Below are 17,081 nucleotides of genomic sequence, written 5' to 3'. Positions count from 1 at the left end.
GAGCCTTTTGAGAATGTCAGACAGCAGCCTGCACCTCCCCTCGACAGCACCTGCAGTCGCCGCTGGAGGTGCAAGCCTGTCCAGAACTCCATTTCCCCTTGGCTGAATCAGCAGCCATAATCAACAAAGAAATAACCCCTTATATTTATATAATATCTACCTACAAGCAGCTAAAATTGCCAGGCTCCTGTTTAAGATTCTACAATGGCCCCCTCTTGTCCCTCAGACCAAATCTGAATGCTTGGGCTTATTGTTCCTGTGCTGGTGACAACAGATTCTACCTTAGTTATGCAGAAGCTTTTTCTTTTTTTTTCCTTTTTCCATTTATTTTTTTTTCCTTCTTCTTTTAAGCAGCTTTCCAACCCAGGCGTTCTTCTGCAGCCTAAGAGGATTATTATGGTAAGAGTAGAAAGACCTCTAAACCTGGAAGCTTTGGAGTTCAAAACTTAGTTCATCTCCAACTACCCAGGATTCATTTTGTTTTGCTTTTTAATTTGTAAAAGGATATATCTGGAGTAGATGATCTAATCTTACATGCTATTTTAGAGTCTGAAATCTTGTAATTTTTTACCCCATCCACAGCCATTTCTAATTCTCCTTGCCCCTCCTTGCCTCTATGCTAGAAGCTGGAAGTGCTACAATGCTCACTCCCCAGCTCTCTTGCAGCTGGCAGTGACCAAATGAGGCAGTCTGACCAAGAAGACATGGGGACGTCTGCTGGTGGGGCAGATGGCCATGGTGCCCTATGGCCAGCCCTCATTTCAGATGCAGCGACGATCGATGGTGCCTGGGGTGCTCAGGCTCGCCTTGGGCAGGCAACATCCAACCTCAGCTTCTTCTTGCCCTCTGCCTTCTCTAGCACCACGTGATCCCACAGAGCCTGTGCACCAGCAAAGCCTGGAGGTGCAGGGTTCATATCCTTGGGATCAACCCTCAATCCATAGGGGACAGGACCTAGTGGGGAAATGTTCCAGCCACCTGTCCTTCAAAGGTACTCATCTAGGAGGCATTGTGTACACTCCTCAGGAAGTCCACGCAGAATTGAACCCCTGTTGCCCAAGGCAACAACATCTTTAACATACCCTTATGTTTACACTGTCTCTTTCTTCTTTCCTCTCTCACTTTCCTTGTCTTTTTCCGTTTCCAGGGATCGGTTGCCAGGTAAACTATGTGCACCCAAGGTTTTGTTTCAGGCTCTGCTTTCGAAGGAACCCAAACTGAAAAAGCTGACATTATCCTCTCTCTTTTTTCTTTCTATCTTGAATGCAGATACAAATGTGATGTCTAGAACTAAGCAGCCATATTGGAACCAGTATGAGGGAAAGTCAAGACAATGACAGAAATGCTAACTCTGACATTTTTGAGGGACTGAATCAACACCAGCAATTAGCAATATCTAGATTTCTTATTATATGAAACAAACCCCTATTTCTTTAAGCTACTTGGGTGTTTTCTTACTTGTGAGTGAACACAATCCTAAATGATATATTAATTGTGCTCCAGTATACTATGGTCATTCTTAACCTCTGTGCCTTTACCCAAACACCCTTGCCACTCTTCTTTGTTTCTCTACCTTGCCTTTTTCTTTCATGACCCCGATCAATACTCATCTCTTCCTAATGTGTTCCTTCAAAAGAACCACAGTCTTTTGCATTCTATAAACTTTGTCGATGTACAGAGAAATGCAACCTTGCATTCACCACCAGGTAGCTCTAGAATTGCTTCGAGTTATGGGTTTTAGGATCTTTTAAACAGAGTTTCTCAAACTCAGCGCCTGTATTTTCTTATGTCTTCCAAACCTTTCCACACACACTCAAAAGCCCTTGTATACATACAGCCGAGTCAGATTACATATGCACAGGAAACCACACATGTGCATGCTTGTTTGTGAGAGAGAAGGAGAACAATTTCAGGGGTGTGAGTGACTCCACACAGATTGCCTGAGATGGGAGAGATTCCCTGGCTCACTCTTGGTTCCTGTACTTCTCTTCTGCTCCTAATATGACTGTCTCCTTCCACCGAATATGACTCTTAATGTTAGAAGCTACACTGTTTTCCATACACAATTGTCCCCTCACTGCAAGCCTTTGCTGGTAGCGCATGAAAGAAATAGCCAGTTCTTCCCACACTGCAGGAATGGTAGCTGCGTTAAGCTTCCAGAGAGAAAGGATGCTGCCCTCCCAGAGGCTGCACTTCCGTAAGGGATCTTAATGACAGGTGATCTTTCTCACTGACTCAGGAACCCGAGCCCCATGCAAGATGGGACCCACTTTTCTCATACCCTCTTTTTTCAATTATAACCCTCTCCCTAGGTGATTCTAGCCATTCCCAAACTTGGACTCTTCTCCAAAGCCTACCCCACGTCGTCAGGTCCCTGCTGCTCTATGCTTCATGGTCCCATCCATTGGACTCAAAAACATGAAGGGACTTGTCCAACTGCTCCCTCTTCTGGTCCCTTTGCCCACCTCTGTACCCCACAAGGGGCTCAAATGGATGGGTCTTTGTTTATATTGCTACCACTCCTGACCTAGATGAGACCCTCTCCGCTTCTTGTCAGGGCTGTTGCAATACCTCCTGACTCTTTTCCTTGCCTCCTCTCCATTGCCGCATATCAAGCCATCTTATACACTGCCAACTAGTTATCCTTCTCAAGGAAGGAGCTGAGCAAGATACTCCTTTGCTGGAAAACTCTCAGCAACTTCCCTTTTCCCACATAATAAAGCACAGATTCTTTCTCTATTTTCTTTTCTCAATTTGCTAGCTAAAATGAACACTTCCCTATCGTAAGAATATTCCTTGTACTTCTGGACCTCTGGATTTGGCTTATGCTGTTCCCTACCTGTCTTAGTCTACTTGAGCTGTGATCACAAATACCACACAGTGGGGTTGGCTTAAACTATGGGTATTTATTGGCTCATAGTTTTGAGGCTAGGAGAAGTCCCAAGTCAAGGTTACTGTCAAGACTTACTTTCCCCTGAAGACCATAGCATTCTGGGGCTGGCTGCCAGCAATCCTTGGGATTCCTTGGCTTTCCTGTCACATGGCAACGTCCTCTCCTTTCTGGCTTTGGTGACTTCCCAGTTCTCTTTTTAAAGCCTGCGGTCATCTCGATGAAGGCCTACCCTCATTGAGTTGGGTCACACCTTCACCAAAATAACATCTTCAAAAAATTCCTATTTACCATGGATCCATACCCACAGGCACAGGGCTTAAGATTAAGAATGTGAATTTTTTGGAGGTACATAATTCAACCTAAACACTGCCCCACCCTACATCCCTCAAAAGGAAGCCTCCTCTTCCATTTCCACCTTTGAAAGCTCTCCCCAACCTTCAAATTCCATGTCCTGCCCTGAAGACTTCCCAGATATCTTCAATTAAATGAAACTTCCCCTCCGTTGCACACCCCTGAGTGCAATGTAGTTCTACTACAGCAGTAGTTCTCTTGCATTGCATTTATTTATGTATGTGGACTATCTCCTCTGCTAAGGCATTACTCATTTTCATCTATCTTACTACACGAAGCATAGACCTTGGTACATACAATATAATAATAGAGTTAGCAATTATTGTGCACTTACTATGTGCCAGACACTGGGATAACCTCATCCCCAGCATTAATTTATTGAGCTCCACAACAGCCCTGTGAAGTGGCCTGCTATCCCCAATTTTCAGATGCGGAAACTCAGAGCCAGAGAAGTGGAGCAACTATCAGGTGTTCCCACAGCTTGGGGAGTCACAGAGCTAGGAACCCCATACAGGTCCATTTCCTCACAGGGTCCAAGCTCTGAGAACTACTCCCTTCGGTGAGTGGCTGGATTTTCCCCTGGAAAGGAATGAATGTAAAGGTAAGTTGGCAAGGGCAGTGCTCTACCGGGACTCAGTCTATCCGGGCCCTCGAGCCAACTCTGCCATGTAAACTTGACCGAGGGACTTCACATCTCTAAGCTTCAAAATCCACATTTGCAAGTTGGAGATAGAAATTACTCCTGCCCTCCTTACCTCAAGAGGTTTTTGTGAGGATGGCATGAGCTCGAGTATGTAAAAACGTTCGGTGAAGAGGAGTGCACTACAGCTGCAGGGGGTTGAGAAGAGGCCTGGACTGGAGAGGCCAACGACAGTGAATGCCGTGTTGATGCAGAGACCAATGGTGGGTGGCAGCACTCAGGCCTCGATGACCATGAGTCACAAAGTGATCCAAATATTCACATCCTGACTGTGAAGGAGGTTAATGATTATTACCTCAACCCATTACTTTCGAGTGTATTTTCCTTTGCGCAAGAGTGCTATATCATACCAATCTGTCTAAATAAATTTAAAAGTGCTCTTTTAATAACGATAACATAAAAATTCTGGGTGTAATGAAAGCACTGTGTTATAGTTTAAGCAGCAGGATACTTTTCTCTGACTGGTACATAGAATATTGGTGGGTCTTATGATCAATGGATCTCGGATTCAATGAAAAACAGTTGAGTGCTGCAAAGGGAAAATATAAGGGGTATGTATCAGGGGACCTGGTTCTGTCTTGGGCATCAGGGTGGGCTTCCTCGAGGAAGTGACATGAAGCTGAGGGCCATGCAAGGACAGGAAACTAGGAAAGGGCCCCTCCATTTTCTTAGGAAGAAGGAAAGGAAAACACAGCCACCGTTGCATCCTGTTCTCAAGGATTTTCCTACCAGCCCTCTGGCACAGGGCATGTGACTCCTCAGCAGGCCTGACTCCCAGCTTGCTCCAATACATTTTTTTAAAAAGAGGTACTAGGGATTGAACCTGCGACCTTGTACATGGGAAGCAGGCGCCCAACCAGTGAGCTACACTTTCTCTGCATCTCTGATACATTTCAAGGCCATCTGTGTAGCATTAAGTGATGTCTCTGACTCCTAACCTGGGCAAGAATGACACTGACCAAGGCAAGGAGAACCCAGCTGTTCAGGGCAGGCAAAAAAGTGAACAGCCTCTTTTTCCAGCTTATAACACCTTCATTTGCTGCTTTTACCTCTGTGCCAGGCTCTGACATTGATTTTACGAATCTTAAGCCTTCCTTTGGTTCAGGGCTTCATTTCTTTAGGCTTGCTAACTTAGAAGGTACCACTAGAAGAAGGATTTCTAAAATGCTGCCTTGCTGTAAGGGGAAGGAATTTCTGATCTTGGGCACACTCAAGAAAGAGTCTGCCAGCGTCTTTGGAGGTCTCCAAAGTGAACTTCAAACTGGGAGCTAGATGAAGATGAAATAAACAAAATGACAACTTTGTAATAAACGTGAGCCAACAGGTTAACCAATATAAGCAGTCAGATGTAGCAGAGATGGTGAACATATGGCATATGTACCTCTCCTTCCTTCTTCCTCACTCCTGGAAGACATGGCTAATTGATCATGGCACTCTCCACCTAGCTCAGATCTAGCCTCAGAATGCGTCTCATCACACTGGTGCCCAGAAGCCACTACCCATCCATGATGGAACTGGAGTAGATACTTAAGGAAGGAGCATTGGAATCACAGGCAGGAGACCTGGTCACTATGTCTAGCTCTGCATCCTGGTTACTGTGCCAGCCACATGACCATGGACATGTAATTTAATCTGTCCAAGCCTCAGTTTCCTCATCTGTAAAAGGAGGGAGTTGATATAATCTAAGTTCTCTTCCAGTTGTCACATTCTGAAACTATGAAATGTAAATAGCAGTGGCATTGGAAATTAATGCAAACAGTCCATGCCACATGGACTTGGAAATCACATCAGCATTTTGAGGGTCGACTGCATTTTCTGTGTAGCTGCTAAGTACTCTGTAAGGAAACAGAGAAATGTAAATTTGAATACTGAAGAAACTGTGGTTGGATCTGTGAGGTGGGACTCATGGATATGAAAGAATTAAGTAAATGAGAAACTCTAGTGCAGAGAGAACCAATGGGAATTCATAAAGGGAGAGTTCAACTTGGGGTGGAGTTATGTATCAGCCAGCTATTCCCACAATAATACCATGTAACAAAAAAGCCCACAAAACCACAGTGGCATATAACAATAAATGTTTATTTAGCTCCTAGGTCTGTAACATTTGGTTACTCTGGGCTGGGCTCTGCTGATTTCAATTAGGTTTATTCATGTGTCTGCAGTCAGCTATGAGTCATCTGGTCCATGTTGCTGATCTTGGCCAGGCCCACTCATATACCTGAGAGTCTGCTGGTTATCAGCTGATCTAGATGACTTTGTGTGGTATGACTGGGGTGACCTGACTCTGCTCCATACATTTTTCTTCCTCTTGCCGGCTGGTCTGGGCATGTTTTATTAATACTAGTATTGGTATAAGAGCATAAACAAACAGCACTTACTCAAGCTTTGATCCCATCACTCAGCTAACTTCCAAGAGGAGGTTAAAGGCCATCTGTAGATTGTACTTTGATAACTTAAAAGATGGGTTGCCCTTGGGCTGAGGGACTATTTGCTTCAAACTCAAACTTGTGATAATGTGACCCATCAAAGGATTGCTGAGCCACTCCCATTCCTGAGAACCAGTCCACAGATGGTTTGGATGTTAAACTCCAGAATTTCCAGCATCATTGGATAGTTGAAAGGGTCAACAGATGAGGAAATGTGACACTTTAAGCTTTGACACTACAGGAGGATTGGATGAAATAATCCTAATATCCACTCTTTTTTGATTTTCTGAAGTGATGCTCAATAATTGTTCCAGACCAAGTGTCTTAGTTTGTCTGGGCTGTTGTGACAAAGACCACAGACTAGTTGGCTAAAAAACAGGAATTTATTGTTTTGTAGATTTGGAGGATAGAAGTCCAAAACCAAAGTAGTGACAGTCATTCCTTCTCCAACGTCTGTAGAATTCTAGCTGAGGCTTGCTAGAAATCAATCTCTGCCTCAGTCACCTGGTGTCCTGTCTCCTTCTCTCACCTCCTCTGGCTTCTATTCCTCCTGTTCTGTTATCTGGTTCTCTGTCTGGATGTCCTCTTTTTATAAGGACTCCTGTTGTATAGCATTAAATTCCACACTGATTCAATGCAACCTCATCATAATAGAATCTTTAAAGATCCTATTTACAAATGAGGTCACATCCACAAGACTCAGAGTTAGGACTTGAACATGTCTTGTGGGGAGCACAATTCAATCCTCAACACCAAGTTTAGGTACCACCTTAGTTCTGCTGGGCCCCACCTCTCCCCATCCACACCTCTTGACCACTTGTGCGACAGCAACTGCTCCTTTTCCTGTAGATGTCAAGTGCCACCCCCCCTTGCCTCACTGAGCTTTATCTTGACTTCTGACTTACCCACTATTGTGTCTCCAGTACCAGGTCTAAACCACGGGGGCTGAGGTCTCCCCAGAAGGTCCTGGAGAGGCCAAAGAACTCTGCCTGGAAGTGTGGGGAAATTATCCCCTGGGGTGAGCTCTGATAAAAGAGAAAAAAGTGGCAGGAAGGAACAAGCATCAATGTCCCTTCCCCCTTCAGACAATTCCAGAATGTAGGGGTTCCATACTGCTTCTTTGCAGACATCTGCCATGACTGAGCTATCAGATGTGTATCTTGTGAAATGCATTGCCTTGCCTTTATTTTCCTTCCTCCTCTGCTTCACTTCTCTTTCCCCCTTGTTTACCTTGTCCTGGGATCACTTCCCTCATAAAGCATCAGCAAGTAATGAGGCCTTGGCCTCAGTTTCCCCAGGTACCCCATCAGTGACACCAGCTGAATTTTACTTCTGTAGTTTGACTTTTCAGGTACATAAATGCAGGGAAGGGGACCCCGGATTTACTGGAAGATCATATTACACAGCTCCTCCATCTCAAGCATGCAAATGGTTTTGTAAAATGGCATTTGGATTTATAGATGGATTTCCTATGAGGCTAGATTAGGAAGGAGTACCCAAGAATACGTTATTGGCTGAGGGACAGGAGTTTCTGAGTCAATGAGATTGAGTTCAGACCCAGGCCTTAGAGCAACTTAGGCAAAAATTGTGAGGTAGTGTGAAGCTTTTCCTTGGCATTTCCTTACCTCCCTTGCTAAGGAACCACTCCCCCTCTTCATATGAAAGAGGCTCCTTCCTTCTTTTGTTCTAAGTTCAGGCAGCTGACAAGGCTGGAAAGAATATGACAATCCTTGGTTCAAGTGGTAGCTCATCTTAGCTTGAGGAATAACTACCACTCAGGCTATTTTCATTTTAATAGAGGATCCTTGAAAAATAGATCATTTCCATAAAGAACTGAATAACTAATGGTAGAAATTCAGGCACCCTAACAATTGGGCAGGTAAAATACTCTGTGGTGAGCTTTTCCTCAAGTGACCCTCAGAGGTGACTCTCAATTGAGCCTTTTTGTCAGGCCAATCATAGAGGCCTTACCAGGCAGTTGAGGCTCAGAGAGGTAAAGTAACCTGTCCAAGGTCACTCAGATGACTAGTAGCAGAATCATGAGGAGATCTACCCTTTCTGTCACTACCTCAGGGTGAGAGGAAGGAGATGAGAATGTGGGAGCTTCTTCTTGCAAAACTATGAACTCATGGACAGGTTCTCTTTGCAGTCTGGTGGGTTGACAAGGTCAGCAAATGGAGGCCAAGGGCAGACTGGCATCAGGGAATTGTTCAGTCTCAGACCATCCCTGAGATTGGCTTTAGCAGGGCTGCCATCGCCCCTGGACCAAGTCTGCAATTCCAGAGGACAAGACCTCAGGTGGCACCATCCTAAGGGTCTTCCCAGTCCCAGGCAGCAACTACAACATTCTGGCCAGGGCTGCCACTGGAACAGGGACTGCAGGAGGCAAAAAACCTCCTCCAGTGTTAGAGGGTCCATAGCCACGGGGGCCACTCAGAGCCAAGAGTGGAGCAGAAGGGCGAGAGGTGAGGAGGTGTTTTCCTCTACCGAGGTACTGAGATGTTTTCCTTGGCCTCTCTAGACCTCGGTTCCCTCACCAGAAAAATGGTGGCAAGACATTCCTCACCTACCCCAATGGGTTGTCATGAGGAGCCACACAGGGGGAATTTTTTCTACATTGAAGTGTGGCATCATGGCCCACTGGGTGAACTGTGGGAGAGTGTGGGCTATGGTGTGGACCATTGACCATGAGGTGCAGCGGTGCTCAGAAATGTATTCACCAAATGCAATGAATGTCTCGTGATGATGGAGGAGATTGTTGTTATGGGGGGAGGAGTGGGGTTAGGGGGGTGAGAGGTATATGGGGACCTCATATTTTTTGAATGTAATATTAAAAAAATAAAGACAACAACAACAACAAAAAGAAGTGTGGCACAAATACAAGCTGCTGATGGAAAAGATACATTTCCCACTGGTCTGATGGAAGGTGCCCAGTCTCCCCTCTCTGACAGGGCTACTGTCCCCTACAGTTCCCAGAATATTTCATTGCAGATGCTGTCGGTGTCCCCTAACCCCTTGTTACGTCACATTTTTGTGCATGCCAGCCTGACTTCCAATTGCCAGCCCCTGTCTCCCTACCCGAGGGTTTGTCCGCTGTAGCCTGCTCCACCTGTGTGATGACTAGAGGTGACTGCCAGGGAACTAAACATTGCCCACACGCTCACCAGTGTCTGACAGGTCTGGTGGCTAAATACCTGGGGTCTCTTGGCCCTGGGTTGGGTTAGTGGAGGTGTGGCCTCTATATGGCCCTTGAGATTGCTCTCCAGTTGCCCACAGTGATAACTTCCTTGATCACCTGCCCTTTGTTGGCCTCCTTCCCTGTCCTGTCTCTCCTCCCCCACTCCCCTACTGGTGTTTCCCACACTATCCACTCCTCCCCACACGTAATTACTTGCCCTGGAACCCTTGCCCCTAAACTAATCTTGCTAATCTTTCTTGCAGGCTTTGCTCATGCAATTCTCCTACCTGAAATGCCCCTGTTCTTCTCATGTGCCTATCTGCTTCTCTTTCCAAGCCCTTCTCCTCTCCAGGACCTTACCACCCCCGGCACTTTTCATCTCTCCTCTTCCTTACATCAGGTTGTTATCTGTCTCGAATTATTGGGAGGGACAGTGTAGCACAAAGGTGAAGACAAGATTCTGAAGCTTGACTAGACGGGTTCAAAGCCTACTCTTCCCACTTACTAACCAGGTGGTAGCCACAAGTTACTTAGCCTCTCTATGCCCCCAAATGCAGATAGTGATAGAACCTACTTCCGAGGCTGGTTGTGAGAAATAGATGCATTCGCATATGCAGCTTTCTCCGAACAGCACTTGGCACCTAGCAGACATCTAACAACTGGTAGCTATTCTGATTCACTTTAGCAAGTTAGTGTATGGTGCACTTACAGCGCTGGGAGAGCCTCTTTCATCTGCTTATGAAACTAGTAATTAAACTACAGTTTTGCTGATAGTTTAATATCATTTCCTCTTCTGGAATGTAAGCTCCATGTTTGCCTCTGCTGTATGCCCAGGGCCTGGAGCAATGAATGGCACATCTAGTTGGTGTTTGATAGTATTTTTTAAATGACTATTATTACCTAAAGGAGAGAAAGAGGAAGGCATGGGAATCTGAAAAACGGATGGGAGGAGAAAGCAGCCACATGGAAAAAGCCGAACAGCTTCTTTGTCGTTCTGCCTGGAGCTCATTGGGATGCCCAAGCGAGCGGGCTGAGCAGGCCAAGCCAGGGGGGCCTCTGCGCAGCCAGAAAGCCCAGAGCAGCACTTAGAACCAATTTTTTTTGTATCCTGCCCCCTTTATGGCTTTTTGCTTGATGTCTGCTCTCTCTGTCCAATTGCTGTGCGTTCTTCTGTGTCTGTGTTTATTTATTTTATTTCCCCTCCCCCTTGTGGCTTGCTTGCTGTCTGCTCTCTGTGTCCGTTTGCTGCATGCTCTTCTGTGTTTTCGCTTGTCTCCCTTTTTTTGTTGCATCACCTTGCTGAATCGGCTCTCTCTGATGCTTGCGGGCTGGGCGGCGCTCCGCAGCGTCTGTGGGCCAGGGGGCCCTCTGCAGCATGTGGGCAAGCCTGCCTTCACAAAGAGGCCCTGGGATGCGAACCCAGGGCCTCCCATATGGTAGACGAGAGCCCAACTGATTGGGCCACAGCCGCTTCCCTAGAACCAATTCAGCATCTGGAACTGTGAGAGACAGAGACATGATGCCCAGATTCCCCTTCAAGGAAGGACTTGCTGTCCAGACACGAGGAATGTGGTCAAACAGATGGCCTCCAGCTGTGGGCTCCTTCAGGGAGCATCTCAGTTGTTGACAACTGCCTGGCCCCAGGTCCTGCCTTTTCCGGGTGGTCCATATCCCAAGACCAAGTGCAGTGGGGGCAGGGGTAATAAAAGCCAACCATTTGGGCCCCATGTTGGACATTCTATGGACAATCCTTGCTCCAGAGAGCCCTGCTGGGTTGGCTGAGTCTTAGTCCACTTATTCATTGCAGCTTGCCCTCCCCCTCCACCCAGTCCTGTTTCCATCCCCGTCCTTCCATAAGGGTTGGTTGCTAACAAAAAGCTCGTACCACAGCCTCTACTTCTGCTTCTGGAGAGCACAACCTGCAACAGGAACAAGGGTTCAGGAGCCTTCTAAGTTCAAGTTAATGCTTGAGCTTCTCTTTGGAAGTTCAGTGACCTAGAACCACCTCCTCTTTTTTTTTTTTCCTTTTCTGGGAGCTTAACCCCTTGGTGATGGGAAGTACCCTGACTTCAGGCTGGAAATGTTCCAAGTTCCCTGTCCTGTGGCCCAGACAAGCAAGAGTTCTTTCTTTCAACTTCTTTTAGAACAGTAAATAACAAAATCTCATTAATTCAGACTGTTCTTATTTGGGATTTGTGATGATCCAGAGAGGGACTTGAATGGTGTTTCTTTACTTTTGCAGTTATCTGGGAAAAAAGAGCTTGCCAAGCAAATGGAGAATGTAAGAAAGATTGGAAGGGAGCCATTTTGACAACTTTAAGGAGGGAAAAATAAATTCTATCACTTTTGAAGGACCAGTTCACAGGCCAAAAATTCATGTGACATTCTTATCAGTTTATTAAAGCTGATATCAAATTACTTTTTAAAGCAACCCACGAGTGGTCTAGCTGACGTGGCTCTGTGAACTTGAATTCAATTTGACATTTACTCCCTGCAGAGAATGAAGTCAATCCTGTGAAGACAATGAGATCTCTACCCTGAAGGAGTTTACAATCATCGTGGATACTATGAGTACAATAAAAAATTTTTCTCTTATAGTTCTCTTGAAATATTTAAAAATGGTTCATAAATGTCTAGCTCCCTCTGCAAGCCTTGTATGGAGTAGTTGCACAATGTGTACTCGTTGAGTGATATAATTCTGAGTCAGATTGACCTTCCCCAGCCAATGGTCACCCAGCACCTGCAGAATTTGGTCCTTAGAGCCCCAAATAGGCGGGTCATATGTTCACTCTCTTGGTAATATGGGATGCCCCAAATGGCACGCCAACTCTCCCAAGGCTGTATCAAAACATCAGAGGGAAATCCTCACCTGCAACAATCAACTGTGATATAAACCTTTTTGAAAAAAGATCCTGTTTAAAATGGCAGTCGTAACCTTGGATTGGAGGGCTTCCCAGGGACACAGAGGTGGCTGGGTTTCTGGCCTGCGGCTCAGCCTGCAGGCATCCAGAACTTCCAGACAATTACCATTCCCCTGGAAGTGCCCTCACTCCTGATTGCTATTGGTTAATTAAAGAAATCTAGGCTCCAGTCTATATCATCCACCCATATGTCACATCCGATGTAACTAACGAGTTCTCAACAGAACAGGGTTTGGTGTGTGTGTGTGAGTGTGTGTGTGTGTGGCAACGTAGTTAAATTCGATGCACTTACACCACCACAATGCTTCTGTCCGTGGAAAGGGGTTCTCTTTCTACCTGGTGGTTTTTCAGCTGCTGTTCAAAAGCTTGAGTTCTGCCAGCTGTAATTCTGCAAATTTTCCAGTGTCACCCATGAGGTTTTGCCTTAGTTGTGCCATCACTACTCGTTTTTGCATTTCAAAACTCCTTCTCATCCGAAGAGCCTCAGACACTTCCTAAACACTTTAACTCTTACCAGACTAAGGAGACAGTCCTCCCCTCCTAAAATGGCTAGTTCAAGAAGACTCATCTAGTCAGAATTGAGTCTGTTCAATTTAATCCCACTCAATTAGAGTCCAGCATCAGCCTAGGTGTTTTGATGACAGTTAACAGAGATAGTCTCTGCAGTTAAGATATGGTCTTGTTGGAGAAATAAAACAAGATCCCTGTAGTATTTGTAGAGCAATGTGGTTCATGCATTCATTCAATAAATATTTATTAAGCATTGTATTAGTTATGGTAAAGGCTAAGCTGCCATAACACAAAGACCCCTAATTCTGACTTCCAGAACAGAGGGATTTGGTTCTCTTTCATATAACTCTCCCAAGGTGAGTGGTCCAGGCTTGGGACCATGTGGCTTTTCAGGAAACTAGACTGTTTCGCTTTTGTGCTCTGCCATGTGCTAGGGTGTTGCACTCATCTCTAAGGTCAAAGCAGGGTCAGGGGCACATTTGTGTCACAGCTACCATGAAAAAGAAAGAAGAATTTCAGGTCAAGCAATTTTTAAAGCGAGTAGGGGCAAAGTTGCACACATGACTTCTTTGTACATTCCAGTGGGGAAAATATAATCTTATGGTCACACCTAGCTACAAGGGAGGTGGGAAATATCATCCCTAGCCAGATGACCATGTGTCCAGGAGGAAAGGGAAAATAGAGTTGGGAGAGCAAACCACAGTTTGCCTCTACTGCATAAGGATCTACCATGTGGTGGAGACTTCCAGATTCCATGGTCACAACAGTGACCAAGAAGGCATGGTCACTGACCTTAGAGAGTTTAGGTTCTAGTGGGAGAGATAATAATTCAATAACTGATTATATAAACAGGGTGGAGCCCTGATCTGATACCGGGGCTTGTGTTCTTAAGCATTATGCTCTAGGAGTCCTGGACTTTAAAGCTATGTCTTTTAAAAACACTCTTCTGCTTAACATTTGCCAAAGTCTTGCCATGAGCTCAGGATAAAATCCTGATGTTGCTAGCACCACCCTGGTCAGATCTCCCTTGCACCCTTGGCTTCAGGCATGACTCATTTCTTGTAGTTTCCCAAAAGCAGACCATGCTTTCATGCCTTTGCCCAAGCCATCCCCTCTGTCTATGATGTTCTACCCTCAACAAAGCCTAGTGCCCTCCCACCACTCCCCTCACCCTTGTCATCTGCCCCATACCTTTAACTCCAAGCAATTCCACCTGCTTGTTCCCCTCTCCTTCCATTGTACCTGGTGCATATCTTAATGAGGCATCGGGCCATTGTGTGAGGTGGCGGGAAACACTGGGGCTTGGGAATCAGACAGAGCTCAGTCCACATTCTAATTCTGCCACTCACTAACTGTGAGACTTTGGGGAGGGACTGAATTTCTCCATGTGGCAGTAATGCTATGAAGGAGGGGTTGGTTAAAATTAGGTTTCTCTCTACAGTGCCTGGGACTGGCAGATGCTCAACCAAGGGCAATTACTGTATTGTAATCACAGGTCTCCCCTAAGAGATGGGGATCTTCTCAAGGACAAGAACTTCCCCTCGTTTCCCCAGGGTCTTGAGCAAAATAGGTGCTCAACCCAGGTCTGTTAAATGAGTAGATGGATGAATTATGTCAATTCATACTAAGATGTGAATGAATTACTTTGTACACTCTCTTGCTCAGAAGCATGTATATATTTTAAAGAAACCATAGAAAGATGGAAACGTTTATTCCAAAGAAGTGACTCTCTGGTGGAATTTTAGATAAGCTATTTTGGAGAAAAAGAAACTGGGTTCTCTTCATATCCCAGCTACCCCTTCTAGCTATTGATCAGCCCTATCCTACCCCTGCAACCATCCATCTCTCTCCAATTAACCTGTCCTCTTCTCCACCAGGGAAACCCCTAGCTGCTTCAGGCCCTGCCTCCAGTCAGAAGGTAGAAATGTGTTGGGATAATTAATTGTCATGGAGCTTTCAAACCCTGGGCCTTGGAAGAAAGAGAACAGGGCTGGGATTTAGAAGACCAGGGGATCCTTCCACCTCTGCCTCTTGCCAGCTGTGTGACCTCAGCCAAGCTCTCTTCTTGTCTCTGGGCTTCAGTTCACGCATCTGCAAACTTGTGTGGCTCATGAGGACAGCTGATGCCAGAGGTCCAAGGGGACATCCCAGGTCCCACATGAGTCTGGGTCTTGAAACATGGAAGCATCTGCAATTTGGCCCATTTCTCAAAGGGCACTGATAGGCAGATGCAGGAGTCAAGTGACTGTGACTGCTGTTTACTCAGGAACCCTAAGGATGCCTCAGAAACTGAATTATCCATAGCCCAGCTCTGTCCTGCCTTGCTGTGCTCTGCGGGCCTTCTCTCAACTTCCCCAGGCAACGATGCTGGCTTTTCTTTCCTCCCCAGCCCTAGCCCTGCCTCCTCAGCCCACTCCAGTCTAGGACACGCTGTCCTCCTTTCCTACGACTCTTTGTTCAGGTCCATGTCAGTCTCGTAAATTATTATTCAGTCCAAACACCTCCGTCATTCTGGCATTTTCATTGATTCAAATTAAGAGTCTGACTAATAATTAATGCAAACTCTTCCCCCCATTCTCACCCCTGACTGATGGATTTTCAGTGTCAAAACATTAACCTTTAGATTTGGGGCCTTGAGGCATTCAAACCCCATAAGCACTTGATAAGCAACAAACTGTAGAACCTTTTCTTAAATCAGCCCTTTCTATTTCACCAGCCCTTATTTGTATATGCAAGAAGATATTTATCTTGGGGGGAAAAACACACTTAAATCCACAAAGACACATGCAAAGAAAACCAACCTACCAATCACTGGGAAGGTGGAATTTAAAAGCTATTTAGCAGTTCTTCTGCCCCAGGTCAATAGGATTGAAGGTCATGAACTGAACCCCCAGAAGACCCCTCAGAAGGGAGTCTGGAGACTCCTGTTAGAAATTCTGTCAGATCCAGGAAAAAGGGCAAGACAGAGACCTTGCATGAGGTGTTCCAGTTATCTCTTGCTACATAATAAGCCATCTTAAAAATTCGTGGCTTAAAACAACAGCAATCCCTTATTTGCTCAAGATTCTGCAATGTTAGTAGAGCTTGATGGAGAAGGCTCATTTTTGCTTCATGTGACATCAGCTGGAGCAGCTCAATTGGTGACGGAAGACCCACTTCCAAGATGGCACACTCACAAGTGGCTGGCAAGTTCAGGCTGGCCGTGGGCTGGGAGCTCAGCTGAGGCAGTGGTCTAGAGCCTCAGTTCTCCTCCATGTGGCTTGGACTTCTTATCATCTGGCTGCTAGGTTCTGAAAAGGGATGTCCTAAGAGTGAGCATACAAGATGATAAGCTCCGAAGTGCAAGCGATTATGAAGCTTCTACTTACTTCACGCTTGCGAAGTCTCCATTGGTCAAGGCTGGTTACATAGCCAATCCCAAAGTCAGTGTGAGGTGGACTCCCCAAAGAAGTAAATACTGTGAGGCATGGATGATTGGAGCTTGCGGGGGACGTAAATGTAAACAGTCTACCACAGGTAGTAACAAGGACAGATCACTAAAATAAACTTCCTTTCAAAGCAGCAACCACATACCTAATAATTTGTTTTTTTGTCAACTGCTGTCCCATCATCTCTTCTTAAAAATTAAAAAAAGGGCCAGACCAGTTTAGTTCTTTGTAGTTTTCTCATTTATAATATTAAGTAGTCTGGGGGTTCTAGCGAGCGCCGAGATCTATTTTGAATCAAACACTACAAGACTCCTTAACCCCCGGTGGCTCTATTTTTTTCCCTCAAATCTTCCTTCAGCACCTACCCAGGAGTTGTTCTCGTGCTGCAGCCTCAAGATATGGATGAGATAAAAATGGGCTGAGTGTTTGAATTAAAAACAGAAGCCTCTGTATGGAATCAGATTGCTGGAAGGGAACCAAGCCATAATCTGGTCCAACCCCTTCATCTAGGCAGTGGTAGTGAGGGAAGCTGAGGACCTCTCTTGAGAGAAAAGAGAAGGGACTAATCTAAGATAAGTCCCAGAGATGGGATGGGACTCCCTTGGGGCCAAACATTTCCCAAGGCCTTTTGCAAAACCTAAACTTGGAGATTACCAAAAAAAAAAAAATTAAAG

Source organism: Dasypus novemcinctus, chromosome X (genome assembly GCF_030445035.2).
Source record: "Dasypus novemcinctus isolate mDasNov1 chromosome X, mDasNov1.1.hap2, whole genome shotgun sequence".
Taxonomy (NCBI): Eukaryota; Metazoa; Chordata; class Mammalia; order Cingulata; family Dasypodidae; genus Dasypus; species Dasypus novemcinctus.
The sequence above is the reverse complement of the archived record's forward strand: the minus strand, read 5'-3'. Positions refer to the sequence as shown.